This window comes from Phalacrocorax aristotelis, chromosome 7 (genome assembly GCF_949628215.1).
Source record: "Phalacrocorax aristotelis chromosome 7, bGulAri2.1, whole genome shotgun sequence".
Lineage (NCBI taxonomy): Eukaryota > Metazoa > Chordata > Aves > Suliformes > Phalacrocoracidae > Phalacrocorax > Phalacrocorax aristotelis.
In genome coordinates, this window is record NC_134282.1 from 15,831,691 (window position 1) to 15,847,032 (window position 15,342).

The 15,342-nt window shown below is 43.9% G+C and overlaps 1 long non-coding RNA gene across 1 annotated transcript in view; it reads left to right on the forward strand.

The window, feature by feature from the left end:
* LOC142059820 (uncharacterized) overlaps positions 1-14,327 on the forward strand; it is a 34,437-nt gene extending 20,110 nt beyond the window's left edge. The window contains exon 3 of the long non-coding RNA XR_012661525.1: positions 10,981-14,327. This is a non-coding gene — a long non-coding RNA (uncharacterized LOC142059820). The remainder of the gene's footprint in view (positions 1-10,980) is intronic.
* The last annotated feature ends 1,015 nt before the right edge of the window (positions 14,328-15,342 follow it).

Below are 15,342 nucleotides of genomic sequence, written 5' to 3' on the forward strand. Positions count from 1 at the left end.
TGTTTCTACCTTTTATGTTAAACCCCATCAATGCTTCTTTTACGCCACTTTACAAGCCCTTTGCCTGATTGAGGCCATAGAGAGTGAGCCAAGCATGCACTGTGGCTCAGGAGACACAACACTGCCGATGTCAGGGTAACTCTGTCTGCTCCTCCCAGTGCAGGATTTGGCCCTGGTGTCCACATCTGTAGGACAGTCCTGGGAGATGGCAGCTTTCAAAGATGTACTGATTCATGTGTAAGCATCTCTCTTACCCATCTGCAGCCCTGGTCAGCTGTCATAATAGGAGACAGGTGGAGGTGGGCAGCAGAGTGAATAAACGACAGAAATTCATTCTCTTATACATGTGAACATAGAGTACCCGGCATAGGTGGAGCACATGCAGCTTCACCTGCAGGGACAGATAGGACAAGCTTGAGAGACACTGAGACCTGTTCTGCATTGTCACAGACATGTTGTATGACCACAGACAGATTGCTTCACTTTGCTTTTTTGTATTTTTATCCACCCGTAAAATGGAATGTCTGTGATGCAGTCATGGGAAATTAGGGCTATGAGCATGCCCTGACTCACTGAGTACAACTCCCTGGTAGAGCAGGCAGCATCAGCTTCATACTGACTTTAACTCAACTTCCAGTTCAGATGAGTAAGAAGGTCTTCAGCTTCTGGTAACCTAGCCATCACTCCACACACTTCCCTTGCCCTGGGCTGAGCATGGATAGGGGATTTGGAGTTTGCATTACACCCTGGCTTCTCTTTTGTTTTATTAACTTACATGAAACTTTTTTCCAAGTTTGCACATGTCAATATAAGTGAAGAAGTCTAGTAGAATAAAATAGTAATTTCAAAGGACTGTGCGTTTAAATAAAAACAAGACAGCTGATCTCAGTGCCAGAGAAACAAGAGTGAGACTCAAGACGCTTAGGCTGAGTTCCTAATTCTGCTGGCCTCTACACAGAGTCTGTGTTTTAACAATTTTCCTCTTACTGTCTGGCCTTGAACAAGACAGTGTTTCTGAGGCTGCTTTTATAAAAATGAGATCAATTTATTAATCCATCTGCTTTACTAAGTCCAGACTGATTAATTCCTAATGAGACAGAGGCAACAAGTTAGGTGTAAGTTGTTTTACTAGCTAAGAGGGTTAGAGTGGCATGAATTTAAATGCAGATTTGTACATATGCATAAATACACACACATACAGCTTCTGCTCACAGCACAGAAGGGAAGGATGTGGCATACATGTATTTCCGCAAATAAGGATGAAGAAATTTTTCTAAGCTTTCCATAAATAAACTACAACTGATGGCAAAAAAGCAGAATTTCATTATAAAAAGGATTCATTTTCTAAATCTCTGAGGAGAATAAATGGATTTGTTCTAGACACGGAAATGAATTCTTTTACTATTGTACTTGCTATATTGAGTGTAGTTGGATCAATATGAAAGGCTGGCTTGTAAATACATGCAGTTCTTGACTATGCTGTCCTACAATTAGTTATTTTGTGCTGTGTGGTGTTCTGAATGCAAATATATGGCCAGATATGTAGCTAATGGTGTTTAGTGATTGGTCTAAAAAGCACTAGAAACTGTCACCCCTGTATCTGAGTTATGGCTAAGTAGATTAGAAGGACCCCCAGCTTATGAATGTGTCCCCTAAGTGCTGCAGGTCTCCCAGCAGCCTTGCCGTTCATGAAATCTATCTTTGTCACAAACAGCAAATCTTGGGCTACAGAATATCACAATCTCATTATGGGATGTCATCCCACACCACGAATACATTACTCTCAGTGGATTTACAAACAGCGTAGCTAACATTGCCACCCGGACATGACAGATGTACTGGGTCCAGCTTTACATTGAAACATGATTTACACTTGTCAGGACAGTGGCAAGACAGGCTGCAGAGAAGACTAGAAATACTGTCAAGAGAGTTTCTCCTTCATGGTTCCTTAGACATCATAATCCCTGTCCTGAAGCATGGGGAGGAGGAGGGAGTGGTTCTCCCTTGCTCTTTCAATTACAGCTGGATTGAGGGAATAATATTCTGCTGAATATTTCTGTCCGCAGGCTCTAAGCTGTGCCTTCCACTTGTGGGAGTAAAGCATGTTACCCCCCACCAGTCTTGGAATGTCCTTGTCAGCCCAGTCCATGGATCCTAGAGATGTATCTTAGAGGGATAATGTCCGTGTCTGTCCAAGTTGCATTGACTTCAGTGCAAATGTAGTAAGAATTGAAAATGCACCCTCCGATGGCTCTGTAGCAACCCTAGAAGCACATTTCTGTCTCCCATTTGATCTACCATAATTTGCACCTACATCCAGTGAACTTCTACCCAAAGGGCTCAGGCTGTGCATGGAGAGCAGGGAGAGAAGGTTGTGCTGGTCTGTGCTGACTGCCTATCCCTAGGCAGTTCCACCCTCGCAAGCACATGCCCTACTCCAAGGCTTTGCAGCAGTTTGCAGTTCCCATTACCCAGTTGCTACCAGCAGCAATGCACTTCCAGTGCCATGCAGGGAATGACAGGCCTTTAAGACAAAAGGCTAGAAGCTGAGCTCTCCGAAGGAGAAACCCTATAGGTTTCTGCTCCTGTGGGGCTATGCAAGTGGTCTGAAAATTCACTAAATTAGTTATGATATTGGGTTGTCAAAGGAACCAGATTAAGCAGGAGACAGAAAATGGTTTTTCACTCAGGAGGCCTCAAATTGTACTCTGTATGGAGTGTGTCTCAGTACCATCCTGCACTCCCAGGGGAACCACCCTCAGTGGCTTTCCAGGTGCTCCTTGCACGCCAGGGCAGACATGCCTTGGCCACACTGTGTGCTCCCTGCTTGAAGGCAGAGCTGGTGGCTTTGCTGATCCTTGAAATCCATCCTCCAGGTCCAGCTCTGTAGGAGCCTACAATCCAGACCTGAGCTGATCAGGGAGCTGTCCTCACAACGTGTATCTCTGTGTAGTCAGGCTACCCTTTCAGTTGGTTGTCAGTTTACTGATGGAGGCAGGCTATCCAACATCCCAGTGAACAAAGAGAAAAATGCTAATAACAAAAATAATACCAGTAAGACCAGGCTGGTTTTATCTAATCCAAGAACGGGCCTCCCTAAGAAGGGGAAACATAATTGTCTGGGAATTAAGGCAAATCAAACTGAAATAGGAAAATCAGCTCCACTAAAGCCCAAAATAAATATGACCAGACCTCCAGGGTCCTGTGACATGAGGCAAATGAGAGAGAAAATGATCCACTTAGAGCTAAAAGAGTCCAGCTATCATTTTAGCATAGAAGGGACAGCAGGAAAGGCCTTAGGAGATGTCTGTAGAGCTCTGTCACCCACAGAGCCAGCAGGGCTGATTGTACTCAATATCATGGCAGCTTGTAAGGCCAGCAGGGACCCACTGTTTCTAGGGCACAGGGAGGAGACTTTCATTGCTACTTAATGAAGGAGGCAATCAGAACATCCTTGCATATGCATATGGGGCAGGAGTGCGGGGTGCTGCTGGGAAGAGAAGGTACTCTGCTTTCTGGAGGTAGGAGAAGCAGTGAGGGCTGCCCTGAGGGAGTAGGGATGGAAAGGAGCTTGGCTGGAATGTAAGCAGAATTTGGAGAGCGGAGCTCACCCTGCCATCTCTAATGGGACCTGGTCCCCCAAAAGGGGGTACTCTTCAACTTTTGCCTAAGGTTTGGACTGATACGCATCCGTAAAACAGAGTACCCTTTCAAATGAACAGCAGGCCACAGTGAAGTGCTGAAGTAAGCTCTCAGTCCAAATTCAAGGCCACGCTGGGTCAATGATCCTCTAGCCCAGCAAAATGGAAGCAAAGCAGAATAGAGCCGGCATATCTCTAACCAGCAACTTACAACCTAATTTCCATTTCTCAGCTATGGGCATTTTAAGCCCAAAGCCTTTCTGACTAAAGTGCCTGTGAAAACCAGGGCCTTTCCAATCCAGAGAGTTTGTTTATAGCTCAGGACTGCATGATTCTAGTGCTTGAATTTCCCATCTGTGAAATTTTAATGGGTGAGCCACAGAAAGACGAGAGTTCTGCATGTCTTTACAGTAAAATCATGTATTTATGTTTCAAATATGAGATATCCACTGTGCAAAATCACTGTCACGTACAAGGTGAGTAAATGAAAAACTGAAAAGAAAATTAAAATTAAATGAAAAAATACTTGCATGAAAGTGAAAATCTGTCGACAGATTACAGTAATGTTCCTGTGGTCACCAGTGCAAAGAGTCAATCTCCTTGGAAAAGAGCTAGTAAGCTAGATGATCACTTATCTTGTCATTTCTACTGGGAATACTTTTTTTGCAAAGTTCATGCTAGCACTGATTCATTCTGGGCTTTAGGTATATATAAAAAAGGAAGTGACTCTTGAAATATTGAAGAAAAGATTCATACAGAGGAGGAATTGATGTGTGTTGCCTATGTAAGGGCAATGTAATGTCCATCTACAAATGATGCATATCAGACGCTGCCTCTCCCTAAAACAGAGCAGATTTGAATTCAGTGTATAAGTACAATGTTTTTCTAACCCAGGGAAATGGGAGATCACATGCCCACCTGGAAAATGAGCACCTCTAATGATGAGGCAGCTGCAGAAGCAGCACACAGATGTTGCTCTATCTCATTAGGTCAGCCTTGTGGGATAAATTCCCAATATTAAATCTCTACAGCCAGTGTTGCAGCATGATTGATATGGGTCATGGTGCAGGGAACAAAGTGGGGCTCCTGTCCAGCCAGCCCCCAGTACTTAACTCCCCAACTCCCCATTTGCCATCTTAGATTAACACCCAGGCTGCTGTGCTGGGGGTCTTGCTGCTGTGTGCTTTATGGCTACATCCTCCCACACAGCTTTGAAATTTATCTGGACCTATTTCTCTTGTCAGATGAATAAAATTGCTTCTGAATGCAAAGATACACAAGATATAGCTGTGAATAACAGCTACCCATGAGCCCAGTATTCCACTTCATTGCCTAATCAGTTGGAAAGAGAAGCAGGAGCATTCTTGATGGTTGAGGGACTGAAATATCAATACTTCTGTGCTGAATTAATGCTTCACCATAGCCTGTTTCTTAGCCTATGTATTTCTGCTTACCCAGGGTGTACTGACATTTACCTTCTTAAACCCATTACTTTTTGACTGTCCATGGGAGCAGCACCTCTTGAAATTCAGGTGATTAAGTAGATATCCAAGTATGAACTTCCTTTGATTTGGCTTCATAACATGGTTAAGAGTTGCCCAGAGGGAGACACTCTGCTTTTGGGTTACCAGGACTTCCACCTGAGTGCATCAGAGAGAATGGCTTTTCCACTTTCGGCAAGGCAAATATTGGCCTTCTGAGATTTTGGAAAACTTCCTAGGCCTTTCACTCTGTGTGTATGTGTGTGTTTTCACTGGCTGTGGCCAAAGCCTGCTTCTGCTTCTGTAGATTTCAGTATTTGGCTTTGAGAAGAGATGAGAAAAATGTCTGCAGAGTTACCCAGCTTGGCCAAGGGTAATCAGACTCAAATATAGTGAGACTGTAGGACAATGCCTACCATGTCCCTGATGCCTTGAGTCTCACAACCAAAGGTTTAGATAGGTTGAAGGGTCCACTGAAACCATGCCAATCAGCCTGTGACAGATGACACAAATCTGATATTTCTACAGGCCTTCCACATGAAGGGAGAAAAAGAAAATAAACTTGTGATTTTCACTTCTTTGAAAGTCTCCCTTCCTGCAACACTAACAGGAATGTGATGCTGGGTGAATGTGAGTGCAGGACTCCCCATCTGTCATGCTAATCAATATTGCCTTGTTTCTGTGTTTCTTCACAGACTTATGCTTGTGTGAGAGCTCTGTGAGATCGAGATCCATTTTTTTTTTTTGGCACAGCGTCTGACACAGTAAGGTTTGAATTCATAACTAGTTCTTGTGTGCTAGCATAAAACATTTCTGACATAAGCACTATTTAAGAACAAATCAGACTTCTGAAACCGCATGCTGCTCTTGCACTAGGCTTCTGTGTACAGGTGAACTCCATCCTTTGAGATGTCATTATGGGGCAGGGGTTCATGCTCTGAAGATGTGGCAAAGGCAACAATTTAGGGAATTCTCATGCCCTACATCTCACCCCACCTACCCACTGGGGTTTATCAGTTTCTGAAGCACGTGCTAACAACCAGAATAGGGAACTGATCTGACTTTATGAAGAATAAAATAGCTAAAGAATGAAACTATATATTCATAGACGGACCTGAGCAAAGTCTCAGGCCCTTGTACAACTAAGGGTGCCCAATGACAGGCCAAGGGGCAATGGGCACAAGTTGGAACACGGGAAGTTCCAGCTAAACATGAGAAAAAAAAACTTCTTTCCTGTGCGGGTGCCAGAGCAGTGGAAGAGGCTGCCCAGAGAGGCTGTGGAGTCCCTTCCCTGGAGACATTCAAAACCTGCCTGGATGCGTTCCTGTGCCCCCTGCTCTGGGTGTGCCTGCTCAAATAGGGGGGGTTGGACAAGATGGTCTCCAGAGGCCCCTTCCAATCCCTACCATTCTGTGATTCTGTGATTCTGTAAAGGAGTTCATTGTAGCAAGTGAACAGGCACCAGCAGTAGTACGGGTGGAGTGTGGGAAGCAGTATTGCTGCTAAATGCTTGACATGCTGAAACACAGTCTGGCAGTGATGCTCTGAAGTCTTGTCTTCCTTCCAATTTCTTGTTCACCCCATTAAAGTAATAAAACCTCCTACCCACTTATTAAGAGCTATCTGTCTATTCTCTTAGGAGAGATGCTGGTTAGGAGACAGTAGGACCACTGAAGTGACGCTCATTACCTGAATTATCAGAAGTGCAAATCTGGGTCAACAGGGACGAGTCAGGTGCAGGCCAGGCCAGGGGTGTTGCAAGACTCTGTTTCAGTGCTACACTTAGCTGCTCTGCTCCACACACACTGATCTACTTGCATTTTCTTTCATCTCATGCAGACCACAGAGTGCAAGGGGACAGGTGCTTTGATTCCTGTGATGGGCTAAAGTTGATGGCTCTTAGTCTGCCCATCTGTGCAGCAGGTTGTACATTGAGGTAACATGCTCACATGAATTTTGCCCCAAAGCCTCTCCAGCTAGAGCTGTGAGAATGGCTTTTGTTCTGCCACAACAGAGAGAAGAATTCTCATGTATATTTTAAACAGCATGCTGAAAGCAAGGACTGATCTTCCTTGCTAAATCCAGAGAAATTCTATTGAACTCAGAGAAAACTGCATCTGAAATCTCTCAGAGTGAAAACAGGATCAGGTCTTGCAAGCTCTCTCTTATGCCTATAGGGTTAATTGCCATTAGCAAATTAATTTTCATTTGATTCTGTCTACATAAGCCATGAGAATCCAGCCATCATTACAAATAAGTGCACTAACACTGGCAGCATTGTCCCTTTCTGTCTACTGCTTCTCTCCTGTCCTGAGTTGATATGGACACAGGTGACACCAGTCGCTTCTGGAGCGACTGCAGCCAGGGTAAGTGGGCAGGTCAGAGAAAGGAAATTGCAGGAGGATCTGCCCCAGCAGAGAAGCCAGGGGACACTGCCACAAGTCAGTCCAGGAGAGGACTGTGCACCTCTGCAAATCTAATGGAAGAAAGGATGTGATTTTATGGTGAGACTGTAAATTAATACAGGAGACTGTAAATTCATCTATAATCCAAAGTGGACTAAAAATTTCAGCAGACTGCTGACAGAGGATGTGTCCATTTAACTCACGCTCTTACCTCACGTATAACTACAGAACATCTGATGGTTCCTGGGTATGAATAAGATTGGCAGGTGCTCTTGTGTTGTCATTGCCTGCCTCATCATTATAGCTTCAGTTGCATCCCATCTTAATTTTGCTAACTGTGCAGGTACAAATTTTTGCATCTGCAAGGATTTGCACACACAAAATTGTATTTTACATTTGGAAGCCTCTTTTCACCCTCTGCTTTCACTGGAGAATGCATAGTTGCTGACTGTGTTCCCTTCTGGGGTGGGGGACCCTCAAGTAGACACATAAACTAGTTTGAAACTTCTTTACTCTGGCAGGCTCACACAGATCTGCTTGAGGAAGCCACACTGCTGTGGAATGTCCCAACACAACATAGGCTGGTTAGAAAAGGCAAGCTGATGTAGCTAGAGAAACCTGCCAGCAAGAAAATGAGGTTTAACTTACCCCTGACATCAACATTGCAGGGGGCGATAACAGGTGACAGCTACGATAACCAGTGACAACTACCCAAATTTTACAATAAATTATGCTGATGTTATGGAGATGGACAGACAACTGACTGGCTGACCAACCTTTTGGCTTTAATACACAGTCATCGGTGTCAACCCCCCAACATGCTGCGAGGCATAATTTCTATTACAGCTTTCCTGCTGGAAATTGAGTAAATATACTTAAAACAAAGCAAACTAAAAAGTCACAGTCCATTAACAATAACTGAGCAAAACTGAGAAGGGCATAACAGGATAGCTGAAGGAGTCAGGAGCTAAATTACCTGTGGAGAGCATAGATAGATAGGGATACACAGATCATACAGTACCATAGTCACCACCCACTGCATATTACAGCCAAAAATGTTGGTTAGTGAGCCATCTACTCATCTCCTTAACACCTCTGCATTAGGGATCTGCCCATCTCTGCTTGCCTGTTACACACAATGCAGTCAGTGCCAGACTTAATAACTTTTGCTTATAATATACCTGGACTGGCCTGGCTGAAGGCATGATTTCATAGAAACATATAGAATCATCAAGGTTGGAAAAGACCTCTAAGATCATCCAGTCCAACAGTGAGCCCAACACCCCCAGGCCTCCTAAACCATGCCCTGAAGTGCCATGTTTTTGCATTTTTTGGAACACCTCCAGGGATGGTGACTCCACCACCTCTCTGGGCAGCCAGTTCCAATGTTCCATTGTAGTTTTACCCATATGTCGTGGTTTAGCCCCAGTCAGCAAGTAAGCACCACACAGCTGCTTGCTCACTCCCCCCACCCCAGTGGGGTGGGGAGAGAATTAGAAGAGCAAAAGCAATAAAATTCATGGGTTGAGATAAGAACAGTTTAATAATTAAAATAAAATAGTAATAGTAATAATGGTAATAATGATTATGATGGTAATAATAATAGGATTATAATAATATGATTATAATAGTGTGATAATGATAATAATAATAATAATAACAATTATAATATAATGAAAAGGAAAATAACAAGAGAGAGAAATGAAACCCAGGGTAAAAAAAAAACAAGTGATGCAACCGCTCACCACCCGCCGACCAACGCTGCCAGTCCCTGAGCCATGATCGCTGCTCCCCTGGCCAACTACCCCCAGTTAATATACTGGGCATGATGTCGTATGATATGGAATATCCCAATGGCCCGTTTGGATCAGTTGTCTTGGCTGTGCCCCCTCCCCTTGCGGCTGCTTGTACACCTGGCAGAGCATGGGAAGCTGGAAAAGTCCTTGACTAGTATAAGCACTACTTAGCAACAACTAAAACATCGGTGTGTTATCAACATTATTTTCATACTAAATCCAAATAACAGCCCTATACCAGCTACAGTGAAACAAATTAATTCTATCCCAGCTAAAACCATGACACACAACATTTTGCAAACTGGTCCTGTGTCTCTGTTTTACTCTTCCATAAGCAACTATTAGAGTTTTCTTCTGCATACTTAAAGTCTTCATTTTCTTCTCCTCTAGAAGCATGTTGTTCACATGCCCTGACTGGACTAATCAAAGGAACCTGAGGGACGGCCAGTTCACCCAGTCTGATTTGCTGCAGAAAGGCTCTTACTTTAAACCTTGGAGTAACGTTATACAGGCTTCCTTAAATCTCCCTTTTCCCACAAAATGAAGAAGCCAGTTTTGCCCAGCTTAAGATGCTGATTGTAGTCAGACTGTAGCTGTCTATGCATCAGTGAAAAATGCAAAAATCTGCACTAAATTGCTATCACACTGGGCTCTCAGCCACTGTCTAGTTTCATCCACTTGCTTCACCTACTTAAGTTCAGAGCTCTGTGAATGAGGAACTCCTTTTATTTCCTGCATATATAGGGTGTAGCTGCCATACATTACTCCAATACAACCATAAAAACACAGTACAATTTACAGCTCAGTTGCTGAGGTATCTAAACCTGTTCCAGTGGATTTCCTGATGTTGAAGCTGATGTTTTAGCAGAGCTTTTGTTATAGCTGTGTAAAAGCATCTCTGCACTATGACAAAGACAGTTCTGAGACAGTTTCCCTGTCATGCCCTTGTACAGTAGGGTACAACCGCTTGAACAGTACATAGTAGAAGGAGGGAACGTGTTGGTGACATCTGGTCACACAGCATAATGCCCACATTCAGGACATACCATTGTCATAATGGAGATAAGCAAGCAAGCTTATCATGTCCTATCAAACATGCATGCATACTATTGTTTTAGTCACAAGTGGGCCAAGACAAAACCATGGAGACCTTTCAAGGTCATTTGTAAGCAGTAGCATTCCTCCTTGGCAAATAGATTGGGAAGCAGTCCTGTGGACATGTTTCCTCATCATTTTCTCAGGTGAAAGGAGGCAATTTCTTAGCTCTGGGATACCTTCTGGAACATATCAGCTAGCTATTGCTCTGCAGTTACTCCTGATGCACTTTCAGGACTCCTACCCCACTTTGCATTTCCTCTAAGCTGCATATAGTAAAACAATGCAGGACAAAGACTGAATGCTGTAGGAAGGTTCCATGGGTCCCAAAATTTATGAAATTCAGGCTGGTGAGTGGGCTGGGATGCTGACCTGGATCAGATTTGAAATCTTGGCACTTAGCTACATCTCTAGGAGCTAGCAGCTAGGACTGACAGATTATTTGCTATTTCTCAGGCAACAGCTCACTGCCTCCAGCATGCATTCTCCTGTACCACACACTTCTGTGATGTTCTGTATCCACTTACTCATGTTTATTTTCTGTCATCTACTCTGTGTGCAGGACACAGACAGCACGGTGGACCTGTTTCTTGTGGCTCTATCCTACTTGACAATGTGTGCCAAACCAAGTCTTTGGAAATACCTCCGCACCCCTCCCCATCTGCAACATACACACCTACCTGGGCTTCTCAGCTCTACAACAGAGCACAATGGGGAAAAGGGAGTCACAGAGGTATTGTTAGACACCTCATTCTTCCCCACACTCCTGGCCTGAATACCGGCTAAAGCAACAGAGAACCTGGCTATGAGAGGGACAAAATCCCACTGGAGAGGAGGCATGTACAACTAAATGCAGGCAAGGCATATGGACAAGGTATCAGGCTTGGTGTCTTGCATGAACAGGGCAGGAAATTTTCTTCTCAGTTTGCAATTTCACTCCCACCCTTCCTGCTAGGATTGTCTGCTGCCTTACCATGTTTCATTGGTGGACAAGGTTATCCCTTCCCCTCCAAACCACATCATATGACTTGAGCTGCCACTGAAGGAGGACAGACATGGGCCAACCTACTGCAGACCTGCATGGGGTCCGTGCCAGGAAGTGGAGGGCTTCCCTGTACTAATGCTCCGTGTCATCAGCTGAAGACTTCATCTATCAAGGGATTCTTTATGCTCTACTGCCAGGGAGTAATGTGGAAAAATGCAATTAAAAGAAATACTTCTCTGAGACAGGTTGTGCAAGCCAACCTGGAGAGGACAACACTGTAATCTTTTTGCTGTTATTGCAACATATTGCCCTTAAGGAATAGCAAATATCAACACTAGGCTTTTGGGGTTTTTTTGTGGATGAAATTCATTCATGTAAAGAGGCTGCTGAAAGACTTGTGAGGAGCAAAAATCTCACCAAAAAGTACTGTGGGAGCTCTTGTATTCTTACACTGTGGACTAAAGCAAACACCTTCGGGCAGAACGCTTTTGAAAATGTGGAGACTCACTGTCACATAGGAACAAAACACTGGTCCATAAAAATAGCAGAAAATGATTTATGATGGTTTGGCTACAGCTGAATGGATATTTGTACAGCTAACTAAAACAAGACCCCTGGAAACTCTGGAAAAAACATACTGGTGCAGTCTGACTTCTGTCACTCTGAACATGGAAAAATATTCATTGTGAAATGAGGACTTTGTAGCCATGTGCAAATTCCTAATCAAAATGAACATAGAGGAGAAATTATTAGTGGTGGTTGTTGGTCACAGTGGGCTTTTTGATGCTTTGAATCCTCCAGTTTAGCAGGGGGGACTCAGAGCATCATAAAGTCTACTGTGGGCAACAGCCATGTCAAGATTCCCCAAAGGACTTCCACAGGAGCTCAAAGGTAGGCAGACTGTTAAGCGACTTGATGAATTAGGGTCAGCAGCACTCAACTCACCTGCATAGCAAATAATGTTTCCATTTGGCAAGTGGGAAAACAGGCACACGTAAGTATGGTGGCTTGCCTAAGGTCACAGATCAATTTAGTCTGGAGTAAAATGAAAAATCCTTGAGTCTGTGCTCTTTCCCCATGCTCCCAGTGCCAAATGAAGGAGCACCATTCATGAGTTATGGTAATTTCATAATGCATCAAGCAAAAGCCATTACAATTAATAAAAGCAGAAACAGCTAATCAGAGAATTCTCTGTTTTTCTTTGGTCTCTGGAGCATTATATTGACATTCTGTAGCGGTGCTGTGAGGACATACAGTTTACTTGCTTATATGGTACTGGCATTGATGTGTTGGAATGAAGACTTAGCTTTGTAAGCCATTTGTTTCCGAACTCATTGCGACCTACTTTAAGTTTGCTGCTAAGTGACTGAGACAGTGATGTAATCGAAGTCACACTTTAATACAAGGAAGCAAAAAAAGTCATTGGTATCAATGTTTGGCCAGGAAATTTTGCAATGCGCCGCCAGATGAAACAAATCACTCTCGAATAAAGATGAAGAGGGCACCACGCACTGAGAGGAAGGATCTGTTTGGAGTGGAGAGAGCAGGAAGACGTTTTTCATGTGGCTAACTGATGCAATAATTCCAGCAGGAAGTCTTGTTACTGATGAGAGTATCCAACACCTCTGAAAGCCCCCGGGAAGCAGAGGTGATGAACATCTTTGATAAGCCATTTTCTGCAGGCTTCCATAGCCCTCCTAGCCCCTAATGACCTTCTTGTACCATCAGCTGAGGTCTGACATCTACAGATCCCGAAAATAGGAATAGCTTCCTTCCACACTGTGTCTGGGAGGCAGATAATGAGATAGGGAAAGATACAGACACAAGAACCAGCAAAGACGACTAAATCTAAAGTGCTGAATTCCATACCCAGCTTTGGCTCTTGCTTCCCCAGCGAAGACCTAACTATAAGGTGCATGTAAAAGACCAGTGATACTAAAACACTTGGCTCTGAAGAGACCTGGGAGTAAGAAATGCCACAGAGAAGAAGCTATTATTGTTGTCATTATACTGTGGGCAATTCCCTGTCAGCCTTAAAGAGTGGTGGAGGAGAAGGTGGAATGGAGAAGGCTGGAGGAAAAACCATTAGGCTGGGCAGAGAGGGCACTACCTGGAATGGGCTTGCAATAGGGCTATGGAGAAATCTCTCATACCAGAAACCCAGGGAAGCCAATGAAAAAGCACTTATTGTTGTCAGCAAGGTCAGGATTTCACAGAAGCCTGACTCTCAGCTTTATGCTATCCGAAGTATAGGTCACAGCCTCACAAGGGGAGCTCCAACAAAGCATGGCACAGGCGTGATTTTTGCCTTTAAGCTCTTCAATATGTCACGATGGTTTTTATGACCCCTTTTTCTCTCATATGTGTGACCTCTTCCCGAGGCTCTGCAGTGAGTTCCCGGCAGAGGTCATTAGTGCCTCTCCTGAAGTAGTAAATGCGGAGACAAGGGCAAAGAAATATTTGCTTTTCACAGGAGCTCAGCACAACATTCTAGAAACATTGTCTCTGCTTCCTGGACAAGATATAGGTAGGCACAGAGCTGAGTTGGTCCTCAGACAGCTTTCCAAGCACAAGATGGGAAAAACACTAGCGGTGTTTCAACTAGTCCTCGGCAGCTCTCCCGACATGCCACAGTCCTCAGAGCTCTGAGTTCACCACAACACTGAGCCTCCCTGTGTTAATGGGGTGGGACCTGCTGCTGTGCGCAACGCCTGCACAAAGCACATGTTCCCTGCCAGCCCAGAGGGAAAAAGCAGCAAAATCACTGAAGTTGTTTGGCTCTAGCAGAAGATGGAGTCTGATGTTCTGTTATAAAAATCACAAACATGGACCCTAATCCTTGGCCCGCAAGGATTAATCCTGAAATTAAGTAAATTTCCCACAGAAATGAAAGGAAATTTTGTCTGAATAAACCTCCAGAATTTACTGGCTTTACTTTGCTTAAGTAACCAAGGAGAATTTAAACTGATCATTTATTTTCCCGTGGAAAAATCCCATGAACTGTAATAGAGGAGACCCTGAAAGGCTTTTATCTTAATTACTGCAGAAAATTACACAGAATTAGATCCTTTCTAATGGTTTTCTGAATCATCCTTTGGGATTTGATAGCAGGAATATAATTTGCTATTGAGCTGTATAGACTAGTGGAAGAACAATGCCTATAGAAAAGTGTTCACTATCTATTAACGTCTTTAGGGCTTCCTTATAAAAGGTTTCTGAAAGCCTTTTATTTACAAATACTTCCAGGGGCTTCTATTAAGCTGTACACCTCTGTTTATAATGCACAGTCATTAGAGTAAGAAAAGCAAAAAGAGGCAGCAGAGCACAGTGATCTGGTTTCTGGGAAAAAGGACAGAGAGAAATCACAGGAGACCATCCTCAAAACCCCTTGAAAATGCATCACATAGCCAAGAAAGGCAGAAAAAAGCTGAGGTTTTGATCCTGCATGGAGTTCCTGCTGGCAGACCCTTGTTCCCACATAAATTCTGCAGCTCTAGGGAAGTGCAAAGAGCTTTACTTTGGATTACAACTTCATAGAGTAACACTGTAAATGGATAATGGAGTTTGATCATACCCTGGAAGCTTGCATGCAAGAAACCATGACTGCATGTGTAATGCAGCAATAACTGATCAATTGTTTACTTCCTTTAGCTGAGCAGCTTGGTCTTTCAACTGCAATTACAGACCCCTCCTGAGCAGGCTGTGCAGTACACAGCCTGTTTTTCTCCCCTAGCCCTTGCCACGCTCGCAGAATAGGAGTCCCAGAACCCTGCTCTGCACCCACTCTCCCACCTCACAGACATCAATACTGTCACGTAACTATAAGGAGAACTGGGTCTTAGTTGTTCCATCAGTTGCTGCAGGTCCAGTCTCACAGTTTACATGCTTAAGCTTCTAAAGAATTCTTGCATTCAGAGCACGGTGGAGTGCTGTCATGCA